The sequence below is a fragment of the Eretmochelys imbricata genome, chromosome 1 (assembly GCF_965152235.1).
Source record: "Eretmochelys imbricata isolate rEreImb1 chromosome 1, rEreImb1.hap1, whole genome shotgun sequence".
NCBI lineage: Eukaryota > Metazoa > Chordata > Testudines > Cheloniidae > Eretmochelys > Eretmochelys imbricata.
The window spans coordinates 131,510,467-131,529,020 of record NC_135572.1 but is presented as its reverse complement, the minus strand read 5'-3'; the positions used below and the strand labels follow the sequence as shown (position 1 = coordinate 131,529,020).

At 57.4% G+C, this 18,554-nt stretch overlaps 1 protein-coding gene across 7 annotated transcripts in view; it reads right to left on the bottom strand.

Annotated features, from left to right (window-relative positions):
• Positions 1 to 18,554, bottom strand: part of STS (steroid sulfatase) — a 179,278-nt gene that overhangs the window by 59,364 nt on the left and 101,360 nt on the right. The gene's annotated exons all lie outside the window — the stretch shown is intronic.

Below are 18,554 nucleotides of genomic sequence, written 5' to 3'. Positions count from 1 at the left end.
GAGTAGAGTGTGAAAGATAAAACATAATCCACTATATTTTCCATCTGTTAGGGTAAATTAAACTGATTGCACAGATCTTTTAAACATCTTAGTTTCATTATAAATGTCTTTTATTAAGTTGATTATCTTCCCACCCATAATATATTAGTGCATTTATCAGCTTACCTAAGAGGCACCTGTAAATCACTTAATAATCCATTTTAAAAAACCCAAAAGGGTCTGTTTTCTTCTTGAGGCCACACTAACTATCAGACCTGTATTGATTCAACTAAGATCTGTTTCAATTTCTTCACTATTATATAAGTATAAATATAATACTTGTGACAAAGTTCCTGCTCTACCTTGGTGGGTCTTGCACTTATTGGTGGATTTGCTCGCCTTGGAGCTTCACAGCAGCCCTCAGCTCGGCCGTTTTTCTGAATTCACAGTCCAGGTTGATTCCTCCTGTGTCTGACCAGGAGTTGGGAGGATTTGGGGGGAACCCAGGCCCACCCTCTACTCCGGGTTCCAGCCAAGGGCCCTGTGGAATGCAGCAGTCTAGAGTGCCTCCTGGAACAGCTGTGCAACAGCTACAACTCCCTGGGCTACTTCCCCATGGCCTCCTCCCAACACTTTCTTTATCCTCATCATAGGACCTTCCTCCTGGTGTCTGATAATGCTTGTACACCTCAGTCCTCCAACAGTCCGCGTTCTCACTCTCAGCTCCTAGTGCCTCTTGCTCCCAGCTCCTCACACACACACCACAAACTAAAGTGAGCTCCTTTTTAAAACCCAGGTGCCCTGATTAGCCTGCCTTAATTGATTCTAGCAGCTTCTTGATTGGCTGCAGGTGTCCTAATCAGCCTGTCTTAATTGTCTCCAGAAGGCTCCTGATTGTTCTGGAACCGTCCCTGTTGGGAAACGGAACGTCCCTCGCTTGCTCCTTAGCTATCTGCTTTCTATTCTTTCCTAAAGCCCCCTGGCCTGGATTTTTCTTACTTTCTGAGCCTGCCTTAGTCTCCCCCCCGACCGGGCCAGACGCTTTTTTGTTTTGTTTCGTCTTTCTGCCGTTTTTCTTTGCTGCCGTTGAGTGCTGGTCAGCTGCCAACTTGCCGCCAGCACCCTCCCCACGCCTGTTCCCGGGCGCAGCTATTTGCCTCAGCTGAAACCCCCGGAAGAGGGGGGGGAAGATTGCCGACCCGCTATCCGGAGGGGGGAGAGGAAGCCCCCAGACCCAGCCATTTTGCTGTCAGCTTATTTCTGCAATTTTTCTCGGCCTGCCAAAAGCCTTGGAACACAGCCAACACAGCTGGAGAAGAAGAAGATAGCAGACAGAAGAAATCACCCAGGGAAGCTACAAATCATCGTGGAGGGGGCCGTAAGACTGCGTAACTTTTTGAATTATACTCTCGTGGGGGGGAGTCTGACTGTGGTTTAATTACGTTTGTGGCGGCACAGGGGGTGTGGCACGGAGCTGCCCCCTGATCCATCGGTGCCCCCCCACAACATTATTACAACTGTCACGGCCCCCCCGCCATCCGTCCCTGCTGGCAACCTGCCATCTAGCTCGGATCCAGCTGTTTGCTTTCAACTTTGCCTTTCGGACTGGACATAACAGCCGACCAAACGAGACTCTTTGCATAAACGTGCGTGGGTCCACCCGCCCCTCCCCGGACTGTTTATCCCACAGCTTGCCCCTATCACTGGACCCCGATTCCTGTTTTTCCCCCCCTTCCAGTCCAACCCATTTGGTACCTCACCCCCCGCCCCAGCCTGCAGCCCAGCAGGGAGGAGCTGTTAATCTGCTTCCCCCTCCCCCCACCCTCCTTCCGGTGTCTCCCCATCTCTCCCTGCTCACAATGGCGGGGAATGAGACGGGCGAGGCCCCTTTACCAATATCAGTTGTTCCTCCCCCACCTCCCCCCCACCCAACCCCTGAGCTGCCCCCCACCACCACTGTCAAAATACATGCCACCGCTGGGGCACCGGCAGCAGGAGGCACCGGGGCGATTACTGCCACTGCTACGTCCACCGCCCCCCCAGATTCTAGGAACGCCCCCCCCCAGCTGGTCGAAAAGGCCAGGGCGGGAAGAAAGGAAAGGGCCCCGCTAAAACCACTAGGCCCTCCATGGCAGGGGCTGCCCCCACCGCTGTGGCCTTGTCACCGACCGTGGCGCCCCCCGCGCTGTTCCCTCCACCAGCTCTGCGAATGTCCCTCCCCCGGCCCCCAGGACGTATGCCCGGGCGGTGGCAGGCTCCGCCCTGCTTGCCGCCTTGTCATCTCACCCACCCATTGCCTCCGCTACCATCACCAGCGGCCAGGGCCCCTTTCCCACCTTGACCAGGAGGCACGGTGTCCGTTGCCTCCTGGTGCCCGCCTCGCCCCACGTGGAGACATACGTGCAGGCATTGGCGAAGGTGGTAGGACCCACAACTATTGTGGCGGCCTCCAAAATGTATGGGAAGGTCGTTTTTTTCTTAGCTTCAGAGGCTGCTGCCCAGGAGGCGGTGGAGAAGGGCCTGGCGGTGGGGGGGGTGTTTGTCCCCCTAGAGCAGCTAGAAGACCTGGGCGTTCGCCTCGTCCTCACCTCCGTTCCCCCCTTTTTACCCAATGCTGCCCTGTTACCTGCTCTCTCCACCCTGGGGAAACTTGTCTCTGTCATCAGCCCTCTCCCGTTGGGCTGCAAGGACCCCACCCTCCGTCACGTCCTTTCGTTCCGCCAGCAAGTGCAGCTTGCGGTGCGTGACGGAGAGGCGCTCGAGGGGTCCTTCCTAGTCCCCTACCAAGGAGCCCGCTATCAGGTCTTTTACTCCACCGGAGAGGCCCGGTGCTACCTCTGCTGCTCAGCGGGGCATGTCCGCAGAGACTGCCCTTTGGCCCAGGGGGGAGGGGCACCCGAGACCCCCGAGACCCAGCAGGACATCGGCCCCGTCGTTGCCGACGCCCCTGGCCGCCCGGCACCTGAAACCAACCCTCCTCCTACTCGATCCACCGCTGCTCCCGTCCGGGCCCAAGAAACACCTTCCCTACAACGCCCAGGCGAGCAAGGGAGTCCCACCCTTGCTATTACCAATCTGGTAGAGCCTATGGAGGAGAGTGTGGCAAAGATATTATCGGGTATAGGAGAGGGCCCGCCCCAAGGAGAACCCCCCGCCCCTCATGCTGCCTTACCGTTACCCCCCCGAACCCCTGAACCATCGCCTCCGCCCCCCGACACGACCCCTGCTAACCAACCCCCAGATGAAGCTATGGAGGGCTGGACCCTAGTCCAGGGGAAGCGAGGCAAGCGGAAGTCTCGAGTTCCGCTGTACCCATCCGATGCGAAAGCCCCCCGGAAGACCAGGAAGGGAGGCACTGATATCGAGCCTTCCGCTACGGCCATGAGTGAGATCCATCCGCTGGTGTCGGGAGGGGAAGACAGACTGGCATTGGAGGGCAGAATCCCCCCTCCACGAGAGACCCTCCTCTCCGAGACCCCTGAGGAAGCTTCTTTTGCCCGGATACCACCCGAAACCCCTGCGAACCCCGACGCGACCGTTGAGGCGGGCCCTAGAGGAGAGACCCCCGGGGTGGCAGGAGTTGGCCTCTCCTCCGTGTATGCGGAGATTGAGGCCCTAGATTTGACCCCGGTCACCCAGGGAGAAGATGATCTACTGCCGGCTGGCCTCGATCTGGGTAGCCTCACCCCAGCCCCTCTTTCCCCATGCTCCCTCCCGCTAATTGCCTTTCCGGGCGAGCGCACCACAGAAGGTGGTCCACCACCTGATGCCATGGCCACCAAGACCACCACGGAGCCAGCGCCTAGCATCACTGGGAGCCCCCTCCCTTACCCCTTAACCCTCGACTCTGCTCAGGAGGCACCTTCTTTTAGCTGCTCGCCTCATGAAGTCCAGAGCCTTACCTCTGCCCCTGCCCCCACCCCTGTCCCTGCCCAATTCCCCTCCTCCTGCAATGCTAATGCCGCCCCTGGGGTTATTTCTTTCCCGCCTTTTGCAGATTCCCCCCAGGGAGCAGTCTTTGCACTTTCTAGTCGCGACCCATTAGGAGTTGCAATTTTTTCCCTGCCATCCCCTTCCACCCCAAGGCGTAAAATGGATTTAATAACCCCAGCCTGTCAGACGCCCCGTCGGTGGTCCGCACCCTGTCTACCCGCCTTAGCGGACCACGAGGCTGTATTAAGAGCCCCACCAGGGAATACCCCGGAAATCGTAACCCCACCCCCCCAATGAGCTGCGGCATGCACTATGGAAGTTCCTAGAACACACCCGTAGCACCCGCAATAGGGTACAGCTGGCTCTTCAGCGATGGGGGGACTTTGACCAAATCCTCCACGCCACAAGGGCCCTTATACAGGAGGGCAGGGGGCAAGGAAAGCGTGGTGCTGCGGCCTACGAGCGGGCCCGTGGCTTCCGAAACGATTTACTCATCCACGGGATGGGTCACAGGTTGCTGCGCAACCCGCCGGGTGCCATGAACCCCCCCACCAACAAGAAACCCCCACTCCCCGCAGCCCTCCGCATGACGCCTCTTATTATTGCAACCCTGAATACCAGGGGCTGTAGGATGGCTCTCCGCAGGTCCCAGGTGCTCTCTTACCTTCGGGAAGGGGGATACTCTGTAGTTTTCCTGCAGGAGACCCATACGGACCCGACCGCCGAGGACAGGTGGCGGCTGGAGTGGGGAGACGGGGTATACTTTAGCCACTTCACGATTTGGCAAGCTGGAGTGGCGACCCTGTTCTCCCCCAACCTACGGCCCGAGGTGCTAGGGGTCACTGAGGCCGTGCTGGGCCACCTGCTGCACCTTCGAGTCCGTATGGAGGGGCTCGTGGTCAATCTTGTTAACATCTATGCCCCGCAAACGAGCCCAAAGCAGCCACAATTCTATCAGCGGGTGTCCGACTTTCTCAGCACCCTAGATTCGCATGAGTGCCTGGTCCTGGGAGGGGACTTTAACACCACCCTCGATGAACAGGACCGCTCAGGGGCCGAGCTGAGCCCGGCCGCCGTGAATATTCTCCGAGGAATAGTCGAACATCACTCCCTAGTGGACATCTGGCGTGACCATCACCCAGATGACACTTCCACGTTCACTTTTGTCCGGGTGGAGGCCCATCGGTCACACCACTCTTGGTTGGACCGTATTTACTTATCCCGTTTCCATCTTTCACAGGCCCACTCCTCCGCCATTCGGCCGGCCCCATTCTCCGACCATCATTTAGTCACCATAACTGTCTCCCTCCATGCAGAGAGACCAGGGCCGGCCTATTGGCACTTTAACAACAGCCTGTTGGAGGACGAGAGCTTCATGACGTCCTTCCGGGAGTTTTGGCTGGCCTGGCGAGAGCAGTGGCATGCCTTTCCCTCGGTGCGGTGATGGTGGGATCTCGGGAAGGTGCGCGCCAAGCTCTTCTGCCGTGACTACACTCGGGGCACCAGCCGACGGAGAAATGCGGCGATAGAGCAGTTGGAACGGGAGGTCTTAGAGATGGAGAGGCACCTGGCCGCCAGCCCCGAGGACCCGTCCCTCTGCGGAGCGTGCTGGGAGAAACGGGAGGAGCTCCGGGCCCTCGAGGACCACCGGGCCCGAGGTGCCTTCGTTCGGTCCCGCATCCGCCTCCTTCGGGAGATGGACCGCGGCTCCTGCTTCTTCTATGCCCTGGAGAAAACGAGGGGGGCCAAGAAACACGTCACCTGCCTTCTTGCGGAAGACGGCACCCCCCTCACGGATCCGGAGGAGATGTGTGGGAGGGCCCGTGACTTCTACACAAGCCTTTTCTCCCCGGATCCGACCGATCCTGGCACTTGCGGGGTGCTCTGGGAGGAACTCCCCACGGTCAGCGTGGGCGACCAAGACCGACTAGACCTGCCTCTCACCCTGGCCGAGTTCTCAGAAGCCCTCTGTCGTATGCCCACCAATAAATCTCCGGGCATGGACGGGCTGACCGTGGAGTTTTACCGCGCGTTCTGGGACATCCTCGGCCCAGACCTAGTCACCGTCAGGGCTGAGTCCTTGCAGAGCGGGGTCCTCCCTCTGTCGTGCAGGCGAGCGGTGCTCGCCTTGCTGCCGAAGAAGGGGGACCTCCGCGATTTACGAAACTGGCGTCCCGTCTCACTCCTTAGCACGGATTACAAAATCGTAGCGAAAGCAATCTCGCTGCGGCTAGGGTCCGTGATGGCGGATGTGATCCACCCAGACCAGACCTATGCTGTCCCGGGTCACAGCATTTTTGACAACCTCTTTCTAGTCCGAGACCTTTTGGAACTCGGGCAGAGAGATGGTCTGTCGTTCGCCCTCCTGTCTCTTGATCAGGAGAAGGCGTTCGATAGAGTAAACCATGGGTACCTTCTGAGCACTCTGCAGGCGTTTGGATTCGGACCTCAGTTTGTGAGTTTTCTCCGGGTGCTGTATGCCTCCGCGGAGTGTTTGGTTAGGCTCAACTGGACCCTGACCGAACCGGTCCGCTTCGGGCGAGGAGTGCGGCAGGGATGCCCCCTCTCGGGCCAGCTGCACGCTCTGGCGATCGAGCCTTTCCTCTGTCTCCTCCGCAGGAGGATGACAGGGTTGGTGCTGCGGGAGCCGGAACTGCGGCTGGTCCTGTCGGCGTACGCCGATGATGTAGTCCTTGTGGTCCAGGACCCGGGTGACTTGGAGCGAGTGGAGGCATGCCAGGCCATCTATTCGGCAGCCTCCTCCAGTCAACTGGGTCAAGAGTTCTGGCTTGGAGGTGGGGGACTGGCGGCAGGTAAGCTCCCTCCCACCCGCGCTTCAGACCATCCGGTGGCGTGCGGGTCCACTGCTCTATCTCGGCGTTTACCTTTCCGCCACGCACCCTTCTCCGCCAGAGAACTGGCAAAATTTAGAGAGCGGGGTGATAGAGCGGCTCCGGAAATGGACGAGGCTACTCCGATGTCTCTCCTTCTGAGGGAGAGCACTGGTGCTTAACCAACTAGTCCTGTCCACGCTCTGGTACCGGCTCAACACCCTGGCCCCGGCTCCGAGTTTCCTGACCCACCTCCGGAGATTGATTCTAGAGTTCTTTCGGTCAGGAATGCACTGGGCCCCTGTTGGAGTTCTTCATTTACCCCTGAAGGAAGGAGGGCAGGGCCTGGAGTGTCTGTACACTCAGGTCCGTGTTTTCAGCCTCCAGGCCCTGCAGAGGCTCTTTTATAGTGCAAGTAGTTCGGCGTGGAGCATACTGGCGCACGCCTTCCTGCGCCGCTTCCAAGGGCTCCAATACGACCAGCAGCTCTTTTATCTTTGTCCGAGAGGCTTTCCGCGAGACCTCTCTGGGCTGCCGGTCTTCTACCAGGACCTCCTCCGGACCTGGAAACTGTTTCTAACAACCAGGTCCGTGGCGGCCACCGTGGGAGCAGATCTCCTCACGGAGCCCCTGCTACACAACCCCCAGCTCTGTGTGCAGGTGGCGGAGTCCCGCTCGGTGCGCCAGAGGTTGGTCCTGGCGGAAGTCACGAGGGTCGGAGACCTCCTGGACTACGACCGGAGAGACTGGCTGGATCCCCTGACGCTCGCCTGGCGCATGGGGCTATCCAGCCCTCGTACCCCCTGGCGCGTACTTCAGGAGGTGAAGGCCGCCTCGACCCCCGCTGCTCGGGCTTATGTCAACCGAGCCTTGCGCGAGGGCGCACCCCGCCCATCCTCTACCCCAGGCCCGCTGGACCTTTCCATTGGGCCCCTACCCTGCCGATCCCAACAAACCCCTCACCCTTTCACTTCAAGCTGGCTGCATGAACTGCAGCCGGTCAGTTTTCAAATCGCACCACGGAATTATTTATACACAGTCACGCTTCACACCCTTCACGCCCACACCCTGGTGTCCTGCCCCGATACAAAGTGGCGGGACCTCCTGCCACCCTTGGAGGGTGAGCAACCTCGGTGGGCCAGCCTGTATTCCACCTTGGTCCCGAGACCCATCGGGGACATCAGTTGGCGGCTCCTTCACGGAGCTGTGAGCACAGGCGTGTTTCTGACACGGTTTACCCCCATCCCGGATACTTGCCCTTTTTGTAATGTGAGGAAAACCCTGGTGCACGTATATTTAGAGTGTGCCAGATTGCAGCCCCTTTTCTGGCTCCTCACAAATATTCTGTTGCGCTTTTGGCTTCATTTCTCCCCTCACCTTTTCATCTATACACTCCCCATCCATGGCCCCACAAAATCGCGAGACCTCCTGGTTAACCTCCTCCTAGCCTTGGCTAAAACAGTCATTTATAAAACCAGAGAGCGGAGGTTGGCCCATGAAGCATCCTGCGATTGTAGGGCCTTTTTCCGATCCTCAGTACATTCACGTATCCGGGCGGAGTTCCTCTGGGCGGCGTCCACCGACTCCCTTGACGCCTTCAAGGAGCAGTGGGCGCTGTCCGGGGTTCTTTGCTCGGTGACCCCTTCCGGTTCCCTCCGTCTGACCCTTTGATTGAGGGGAAGAGCGAGAGATTCCAGCCCCAGCCGTTGCCGCTGTGGATACCATCATTACTGTCATCTAAGAGGGGTCCTATAATACCTGGGTGTCTACCCCCCCTACCCCTAAACCGCCCACCCCGCAGCCGTGCCAATCTTGCCGGGCACTCTCAGGAGAGGGATAATCGGTGACACTGGGTGCGGCACTAGGTAACTCGAGGGGGTGGAAGACCATGAGTGTCGAGGAAGCCCCCCCGCTCTAGGCCACCAGGTAACTCAGGAGGATGGAAGACCACGAGTGTCGAGGAAGCCCCTCCGCTCTGGGCCCAGGCTAGCCTGAACACTTCTCCCTCCTGAAAGCTGCTGTGTTATACCTTCTGTTTGCGTTGTTTTGTTGCATAGTTTGTTTTGTTTCCTTTGGTAATTCTTTGTAAGTGTTACAAATAAACTTCTTTTCTGTTTCAAAAAAAAAACAAAAAACCTTCCCTGTTACCTTACCCAGGGAAAAGGGACCTACTTAGCCTGCTCTCCTACTGCTACCACCCTCTGGTCTGGGCTTTCTTTGCTTTTTGCCCCTGCTCTTGGCTTCCCCCCCGACTGGGCCAGATGCTCTCCCCTCTTTCTTTCTCTGCTGTTGCTAGAGTGCTGGCTGGCTGTTAGCCCAGCCCCCGCCCGCCCTCGGACGCTGCTGCTGCTCCAGCTGAACCCCCCCCCGAGGGGGGGGGGGGCTGCCGGCCCACTTCCCCAGAGTGGGGGAGTGGAAGGATCCAGCCCCCAGACCCAGCCGCTTGCTGTATGTTTGTGGACCCGTCTCCGGTCGAGAGGACTCTTATCACTTGCTCCGGCATTTCTGGAATGCAAAAAAGAAAACCCGGAACAGACAGAGAAAAAGCCGTCCACCGGAGGAACACCGCCTGGGGAATCTACAAATCGCCGTGGAGGGAGCCTAAGACTGAGTAACTTTCGAACTGTGCTCTCGTGTGGGGGGAGGCCTTGACTGTGTCTTAACTGTGTTTGTAGGGATGCAGCGGGTGTGGCACGGAGCTGCCCCCCAATCCATCTGTGTCCCCCCAACCCCCACACTACGATCTTCACCCCGCCCCACTCCACCATCTTTGCTGGCTGTCTAACATCTGACTCTGGACTGAGCTGCTCGCCCTGATTCCACCGCGTGGGTCAGAAGCACCAGCCAACCAAACAGGACTCTCTGGACAAGCGTACGGTGGTTCATGTGCCCTCCCCCCCCGCCCCGAATTGTCCACCCCACAGCTTGTCCCTTTCTACCTGACCAACTCCTGTAAATCACCTGCCACCGCCCCTGCTGGGACATTGGCAATGGAGGGCACCGGGGTGACCTCCGCCGCTGCCATGCCCATCGCCTCTTCAGACTTTAGGGGAGCCCCCCCAGCCGGCGGGAAAGGCCAGGGCAAGAGGAAGGGGAAGGGCCCTGCTAAAACCACCGGGCCCTCCATGGCAGGGGCCACCCCCACTGCTGCAGCCCTGCCACCGACCACGGCGTCCTCCCCCGCTGCCCCCTTCACCAGCTCTGCAGATGTCCCTCCCTCAGCCCCCAGGATGTATGCCTGGGTGGCAGCAGCCCTCCCGTCTGCTGCCTCATCATCTCTCCCACCCACCGCCTCCGCTACCATCAATAGCGGCCGGGGCCCATTTCCCACCATGACAAGGATGTCTGATGCCTCCTGGTGCCCGCCTTGCCCCATGTGGAGACCTACGTGCGGGCGTTGGCGAGGGTGGTGGGGCCCTCGGCCATTGTGGCAGCCTCCAAAATGTACGGGAAGGTCGTTTTCTCCTCAGCTTCGGAGGCTGCCGCCCAGGAAGCGGTAGAGAGGGGCCTGGCGGTGGGGAGGGTGTTTGTCCCCCTAGAGCCGCGAGAGGACCTGGGCGTCATAATCATAGAATCATAGAATATCAGGGTTGGAAGGGACCCCTGGAGGTCATCTAGTCCAACCCCCTTCTCGAAGCAGGACCAATTCCCAGTTAAATCATCCCAGCCAGGGCTTTGTCAAGCCTGACCTTAAAAACCTCTAAGGAAGGAGATTCTACCACCTCCCTAGGTAACGCATTCCAGTGTTTCACCACCCTCTTAGTGAAAAAGTTTTTCCTAATATCCAATCTAAACCTCCCCCACTGCAACTTGAGACCATTACTCCTCGTTCTGTCATCTGCTACCATTGAGAACAGTCTAGAGCCATCCTCTTTGGAACCTCCTTTCAGGTAGTTGAAAGCAGCTATCAAATCCCCCCTCATTCTTCTCTTCTGCAGGCTAAACAATCCCAGCTCCCTCAGCCTCTCCTCATAAGTCATGTGTTCTAGACCCCTAATCATCTTTGTTGCCCTCCGCTGGACTCTCTCCAATTTATCCACATCCTTCTTGTAGTGTGGGGCCCAAAACTGGACACAGTACTCCAGGTCCTGACCTGGTCATCCACCTGGTCCTGACCTCTGTCGCTCCTTTTCTCCCCAATGTTGCCCTGCTACCCGCCCTTTCCACCCTGGGGAAACCTGTTTTTGTTATCAGCCCTCTCCCGCTGGGCTGCAAGGACCCCACCCTCCGTCACATTTTTTCCTTCCGCTGGCAAGTGCAACTTTTACTGCTGTCGGCGGCATGCGATGGAGTGGCGCACGAAGGGTCCTTCCTAGTCCCCCACCAGGGGGCCCGTTACCGGGTGTACTTTTCCATGGGGGAAGCCCGGTGCTACCTCTGCTGGGCGTTGGGGCATGTCCGGAGACCGGCCGCCCGGTACCCGAACCTGCCCCCCCCCTTCGGACCACTGCTACTCCTGCTCAGGCCCAATGCCCAGATGAGTGGGAGAGCCCCGCCCTCGCTGCTGACAATCTAGCGGGGCCTATGGAGGAGGGTGTGGCAGAGATACCACCAGGCATGGGAGAGAGCCTGCCCCAGGGAGAATCCTCCCTCCCTTATGCTGCCCCACCGTTCCCCCCGCAAGGCCCTGAGCCATTGCCTTTACCCCCTGACACGACCCCTGCTAACCAGCCCCCAGATGATGCCATGGAGGGCTGGGCCCTAGTCCAGGGGAAGTGAGGCAAGTGGAAGGCTCGAGCTCCGCCTCATCTACCCGAGGCGGAGGCCCCCCGGAAGACCAGGAAGGGGGGCACTGATGCCGAACCTTCCGCTTTGCCCATGAGTGTGTCCCATCCACCGGTGTCAGCCGGGAAAGACGTGGCAGCACCGGAGGGTAGTGTCTCCCCTCCAAGGGAGACCCTCCCCTCTGAGACCCTCAAAGAAGCCCTTTCTATCCTGACGCTACCCGAAGCCCCCGTGAACCCGGAGGCAACTGTTGTGGTGAGTGCCGGCGGGGAGAACCCCAGGGCGATGGAAAGTGTCCTCTCCTCCATGTTCGAGGAGATCAAGGCCTTAGATCTGACCCCGGTCGCCCAGGGGGAGGACGTCCTTTTGCCAGCAAATCTCGATCTGGGCGACCTCACTCCACCCCTCTTTTCCGCATGCTCCCTCCCCTTAACTGCTGCTTCCGCTCCCACTTCCAAGGAGCCCCTGGACTCCTCCACTGACCCAGCCGCTGTTGGCACCCCGCTGACGACCACCGAGCCTGCTCAGGTGACAGCCGGTGCCACGCGGCCAGGACACGAGTCGCCAGGGGCACCCCCCGTTGGTGCGGAGCAATTGACTTCCTTCCCAGGCTTGGGCCCTACAGAAGATAATCCACCTCCTGATGCTGTGGCAGCTAAATCCATCACAGAGCGCACACCCAGTGTCATTGAGAGCTCCCTCCCCACCCCCTTAACCCTTGAGCCTGATCAGGAGGCGGCACCATCCAGCTGCTTGCCTCCCGAAACCCAGAACCTCGCCTCTGCCCCTACCCCTGCCCCTACCCCTATCCAATTTATCTCCTGCAATGTCATTGCCACCCCCAGGGCTGTCTCCTTCCCTTTCCCAACTGATGACCCCCAGGGAGCGGCCTTTGTGTTCTCCTGCCCTGACCCATTAGGAGCTGCTATTTTCCCTCCACCGCCCCCTATCGCCCCAGAGCTTGAGGCGGACCTAGAAGCTCCAGCCCATCAGGCACCCCGTCGGGGGTCCGCACCCTGCTTGTCCGTTTTAGTGGACCACAGGGCTGCACCAAGGGCCCTGCCGGGGAATAACCAGGAAACCGTAACCCCACCCCACCATGAGCTGTGAGGAGAGCTGCGTTAGTTTTTAGAAGATGTCCGTGGCTCCCGCAACAAGGTACAACTTGCTCTCCAGCGATGGGGGGACTTTTCTCAAATCTTCCTGGCCACAAGGGGGAAGGTAAAGGGACAGGGAAGCAGGATGCCGCGGCCTACTAGCGAGTCCGCGTCTTCCGTGAACAATTACTCACCTACGGGATGGGTCACGGACTGCTGCGCGGCCTGCTGGGAGATGCGACCGTCCCTGCCAGTGAGGACCCCCCCGACCCTCCCCATGACACCTCTCACCATCGCAACGTTGAACACCCGGGGTTGTAGGATGGCTCTCCGCAGGTCCCAGGTGCTCTCCTTCCTTCGGGAGGGAGGGTACTCTGTGGTTTTCCTGCAGAAGACCCATACGGACCAGACCACCGAAGACAGTTGACAGCTGGAGTGGGGGGACAGGGTCTACTTTAGCCATGCCACGGTTCGACAGGCTGGAGTGGTGAACCTGTTCTCCCCCAACCTACGGCCCGAGGTGCTAAGGGTCGCCGAGGCCGTGCTGGGTAGCCTGCTGCATCTCCGGGTCCGTATAGAGGGGCTCGTGGTTAACCTTGTTAACATCTATGCCCCGACATCGGGCCCGGAGCGGCTACAATTCTACCAGCGGGCGTCCGCTTTCCTCGGCACCTTAGATTCTCACGAGTGCCTGGTCCTGGGAGGGGACTTTAATACCACCCTCGAGGAACAGGACCGCTCGGGGACCGAGCAGAGCCCGGCCGCTGTGGACACCCTCCAGGAGATAGTCGAACACCACTCCCTAGTGGACATCTGGCGCGACCACCACCCGGATGACACTTCCACGTTCACCTTTGTCCGTGTGGAAGCCCATCGGTCGAGCCACTCCCAGTTGGACTGCATTTATTTATCATGCTTCCATCTCTCACAAGCCCACTCCTCCAGCATTCGGCTGGCCCCATTTTCTGACCATCACCTAGCCACCGTGACAGCCTCCCTCTGTGCGGAGAGGCCGGGGCTGGCCTACTGGCATTTTAACAATAGCCTGTTGGAGGATGAGAGCTTCGTGACGTCCTTCCGGGAATTCTGGCTGGCCTGATGAGGGCAGTGGCGTGCCTTTCCCTCGGCGCGGCGATGGTGGGACCTGGGGAAGATGCGCACCAGGCTTTTCTGCTGCAACTACACCAAGGGCACCAGCCGAAGGAGAAATGTGGCGATAGAGCAATTGGAACGTGAGGTCTGAGACCTGGAGAGGTGTCTGGCCGCCAGCGCCGAGGACTCGTTCCTCTGCGGAGTGTGCCGGGAGAAGTGGGAGGAGCTCCGGACCCTCGAGGAGCATCGGGCCCGGAGTGCCTTTGTTCGATCCCGCATCCGCCTCCTTTGGGAGATGGATCGTGACTCCCGCTTCTTCTATGCCCTGGAGAAAACGAGGGGGGGCCAAGAAACACATCACCTGCCTCCTGGCAAAAGACGGCACCCCCCTCACAGAACCGGTGGAGATGTGCGGGAGGGACCGAGCCTTCTACGCAAGTCTTTTCTCCCTGGATCCGACCGACCTTGGCGCTTGCAGAGTGCTCTGGGAGGAGCTCCCTACGGTCAGCGTGAGCAACCGAGACCGGCTAGAGTTGCCTCTCACTCTGGCCGAGTTCTCAGAAGCTCTCTGTCGTATGCCCACTAATAAGTCTCCAGGCATGGATGGGCTGACCGTGGAGTTCTACCGCGTGTTTTGGGACATCCTCGGCCCAGACCTAGTCACCGTCTGGGCTGAGTCTCTGCAGAGCGGGGTCCTCCCTCTTTCGTGCAGGCGAGCTGTGCTTGCCTTACTGCCGAAAAAGGGGGATCTCCGCGATTTACGAAATTGACGTCCCGTCTCGCTCCTCAGCATGGACTACAAAATCGTAGCAAAAGCAATCTCGCTGCGGCTAGGGTCTGTGCTGGCGGACGTGATCCACCCAGACCAGACCTACACCATCCCAGACCGCAGTATCTTTGATAACCTATTTCTGGTTCCGGACCTTTTGGAACTCGGGCGTAGAGACAGTCTGTGGTTTGCCCTCCTGTCCCTAGATCAGGAGAAGGCGTTCAATAGGGTGGACCATGGGTACCTCCTGAACTCTCTGCGAGCGTTTGGCTTAGGACCCCAGTTTGTGGGTTTTCTCCAGGTGCTGTATGCCTCCGCAGAGTGTCTGGTTAAGCTCAACTGGACCCTGACCGAACCGGTCAGCTTCAGGCGAGGAGTATGGCAGGGGTGCCCCTCTCAGGCCAGCTGTATGCTCTGGCGATCGAGCCCTTCCTCTGCCTCTCTGCAGGAGGTTGACAGGGTTGGTGCTGCGGGAGCTGCAGATGGTCCTGTCAGCGTACGCCAATGACGTGCTCCTCGTGGTCCAGGACCCGGGCGACTTGGCGCGGGTGGAGGCTTGCCAGGCCATCTATTTGGCAGCCTCCTCTGCCCGAGTCAACTGGGTCAAAAGCTCTGGCTTGGCGGTAGGAGACTGGCGGCAGGCGAGCTCCCTCCCACCCGCGCTTCAGACCATCCGGTGAAATGCGGGTCCGCTGCTCTACCTCGGCGTTTACCTTTCTGCCACGCATCCCTCTCCGCCGGAGAACTGGGCGGGGTGATAGAGCGGCTCCGGAAATGGACGGGACTACTCCGATGTCTCTCCCTTCGTGGGAGAGCGCTGGAGCTTAATCAACTAGTCCTGTCCAAGCTCTGGTACTGGCTCAACACCCTGATCCCAGCCCCGGGTTTCCTGACCAACCTCCAGACATCGATTCTGGGGTTCTTTTGGTCAGGAATGCACTGGGCCCCTGTAGGGGTTCTTCATCTACCCCTGAAGGAAGGAGGACAGGGCCTGAACTGTCTGCACACTCAGGTCTGCGTCTTCCGCCTCCAGGCCCTACAGAGGCTCCTTTATAATCCAGGCAGTTCGGCGTGGAGCATACTGGCACACGCCATCCTGCGCCGCATCCGAGGGCTCCGATATGACCGGCAGCTCTTTTATCTCTGTTCAGGAGGTCTTCCACGAGACCTCTCTGGGCTGTCAGTCTTCTACCAGGACCTCCTCCGGACTTGGAAATGGTTTTTAACGACCAGGTCTGTGGCGGCCACCGAGGGGGCAGATCTCCTCGCGGAGCCCCTGCTACACAATCTCCTGCTCCGTGTGCAGGTGGCGGAGTCCCGTTCGGTGCGCCAGAGCTTGATCCTGGCAGAAGTCACGAGAGTCGGAGACCTCCTGGACTACGACCGGGGAGACTGGCTGGATCCCCTGACGCTCGCCTGGCGCATGGGGCTCTCCAGACCTCGTACCCCCCGGCGCGTACTTTAGGAGGTGAAGACCGCTTTGCCGCCCGCTACTAGAGCTTACCTCAATCGGGTCCTGCTCAAGGACATGCCCCGCCCACCCTCTACCCCAGGCCCGCTGGACCTTTTAATTGGACCTCTGCCCCGTAGATCCAATCGACCCCCTCACCCGTTTACGGAGAGCCAGCTGCATGAACTGCAGCCGCTATGCTTCCAAACTGCACCAAGGAAACATCTATACACGCTCGTGCTCCACACCCTTCACGCCCTCACCCTAGTGTCCCGCCCCAACACAAAGTGTCGAGACCTTCTGCCACCTTTGGAGGGTGAGCAGCCCCGGTGGGCCAGTCTATATTCCATCTTGGTTCCGAGGCCCGTCGGGGACATCAGTTGGCGGCTCCTTTACGGAGCTGTGAACATGTGCACATACTTGGCGCTGTTCAACCCCATCCCAGATACTTGTCCCTTTTGCGGTGTGAGGGAAACCCTGGCGCACGTATATTTGGAGTGCGCCAGCCTGCAGCCCCTGTTCCGGCTTCTTACAAATCTTTTATTATGTTTTTGGTTGCATTTTCCCCCTCACCTTTTTATTGATGCACTCCCCATCCGTGGCCTCACAAAGTCGCGGTATCTCCTAGTTAACCTTCTCCTGGCCCTGGCTAAAACGGCCATCCATAAAACCAGAGAGAGGAGATTGGCCGATGGAGTTTCCTGTGACTGTGGGGCCGTTTTCCGATCCTCGGTCCGTTCACGTATCCAGGCAGAGTTCCTCTGGGCGGCGTCCACCGACTCCCTTGATGCTTTTGAGGAGTGGTGGGCGCTGTTCGAGGCTCTCTGCTCGGTGTCCCCGTCTGGCTCCCTTTGTTTTGACCCTTTGATTGGGGGAGAGAGTAAGGGACTCCTGCCCCAGCCATTGCTGCTGTGGATACCACCACCTTAGAGGGGTCCTTTCACACATGGGTGTATGTGCCCCCCCACCCTCGGGTTGCCCACCCCACAGCCTGCTCCTTTTGTTGGGTGCTTTCAGAGGAGGGAATTGTTGGTGACACTCGGGCGTGGCGCCAGGTAACTCGAGGGGGTGGCAGACCTTGAGAGTCGATGAAGCCCCCTCGCTCTGGACCACCAGGTAACTCGGAAGGGTGGAAGACCACGAGAGTCGAGGAAGCTCCACCCGCTCTGAGCCCAGGCAAGCTTGAACACTTCCCTCCCCTGAAGCTAATGAGAAAACAATTGTGATTGGTTGCTGTGTTACACATTGCATATGATGTTGTTTTGTTTTGTAAGTGTGTTATGCAAATAAAAAAGTACCTTTTTTGCTTAAAAAAAAAAAAAAATTACTCTCCTATAGCCATCTGGCCTGACCCTGTCACATACTCTAGTTTAAATGAAAGTTCCAAACGAAAGTACATTCCCCAAATTTATTCACTTATTTATGAATATTGTCTCATTCATTTTCTTTCTCAGATTGTATCCCCCATTTTATGTCTGACATTCTAAAGTGCTAACATTTTTAGAGCTTCCAAAATACATTGTGGCATGCCTATAGCTATGGAAGTGTAAGTCTATGGTGCTTTGAATATGGCAAGTGCTATATAAGGGCTAAGTATTAATATAGTTCTAATTCAGGTTAATGATAGATTTCTCTCAGCTGTCAATCTCTATGGTACAATAGGATCCATTGTATATTCTGTAACCTCACAGCTGTGGTTGCTGCAATTTTTGCCCTACTAATATCTGAGATTATTTCTCACACACTGTATAAACAGATAAAAGTTATATAGCTTTCTCACATGGTGGCCCTACTATACTTTTATTGCTTCCTGTGACCCTCTTTTCCCTACCTCTAATTCTTCTTCTCTGAAATCATACTCAAAAGCAATGTTCTACCTCCTCTATAAAATTACAGATAGTAAGTTTAGGAACTGATTTTCCAATTCTCTCCCTCCATCACCCAAACAGGAAGGAAAAAGAAAATTAATGAACCATTTGCATAAAATTTCCTCTGGGAAGAGTGAGACTATCTAAACCTGTCCATACAAGCACCAGGCATCTCTCTCCTATTTTGATGGAAGTTAAACTCCCTTTCATCATCACAGGCCTGCATTTCAGAGATGCTATGCACCCACCACTTCCATGCTGAAAATCAGGCCCTGTTTTAGCAACTGGTACCAATGAAAACTTCACAGTGCAGTGGAACTATAACAGTTCTCTCCCTGTCCCTCTTCTTTACCTTCTCCCCTCACCTAATATTCCCCCATCTTCTCCATCAGCTACTTATTGGTGAGTGGGATTGTGATATCAAAGGGAAGTCATCCTCTTCTTCCCTCCCTCTCTTTCTTTTCTTCCTCTTCTCACTCTCCCCTTCTCCAGAATCACCTTGTGATTATGTGAATATCATGACCCCTTTGTCTGAATGAGTTACCAAATTCATCAGCATATTTTATACTGCTATTGCTTGAAGTGAAATGGGTCAGCAAGTGACATCAAGTCAGGAACACATGAACAGACAAAAAGAAAAGATAACCTATTCAGCTAGATTTTTTGCTATTCTGACATGCATCTTATCTTGCTAAAAACACTATTCTCCTCTACAGCAGCATGATCCCATGGACAGCAGGTCTTATTACAATAAGGTAAATTTACTGATGGTCTCAAGCCTCTACAGAATTATTTGAATTTGAAGTACGC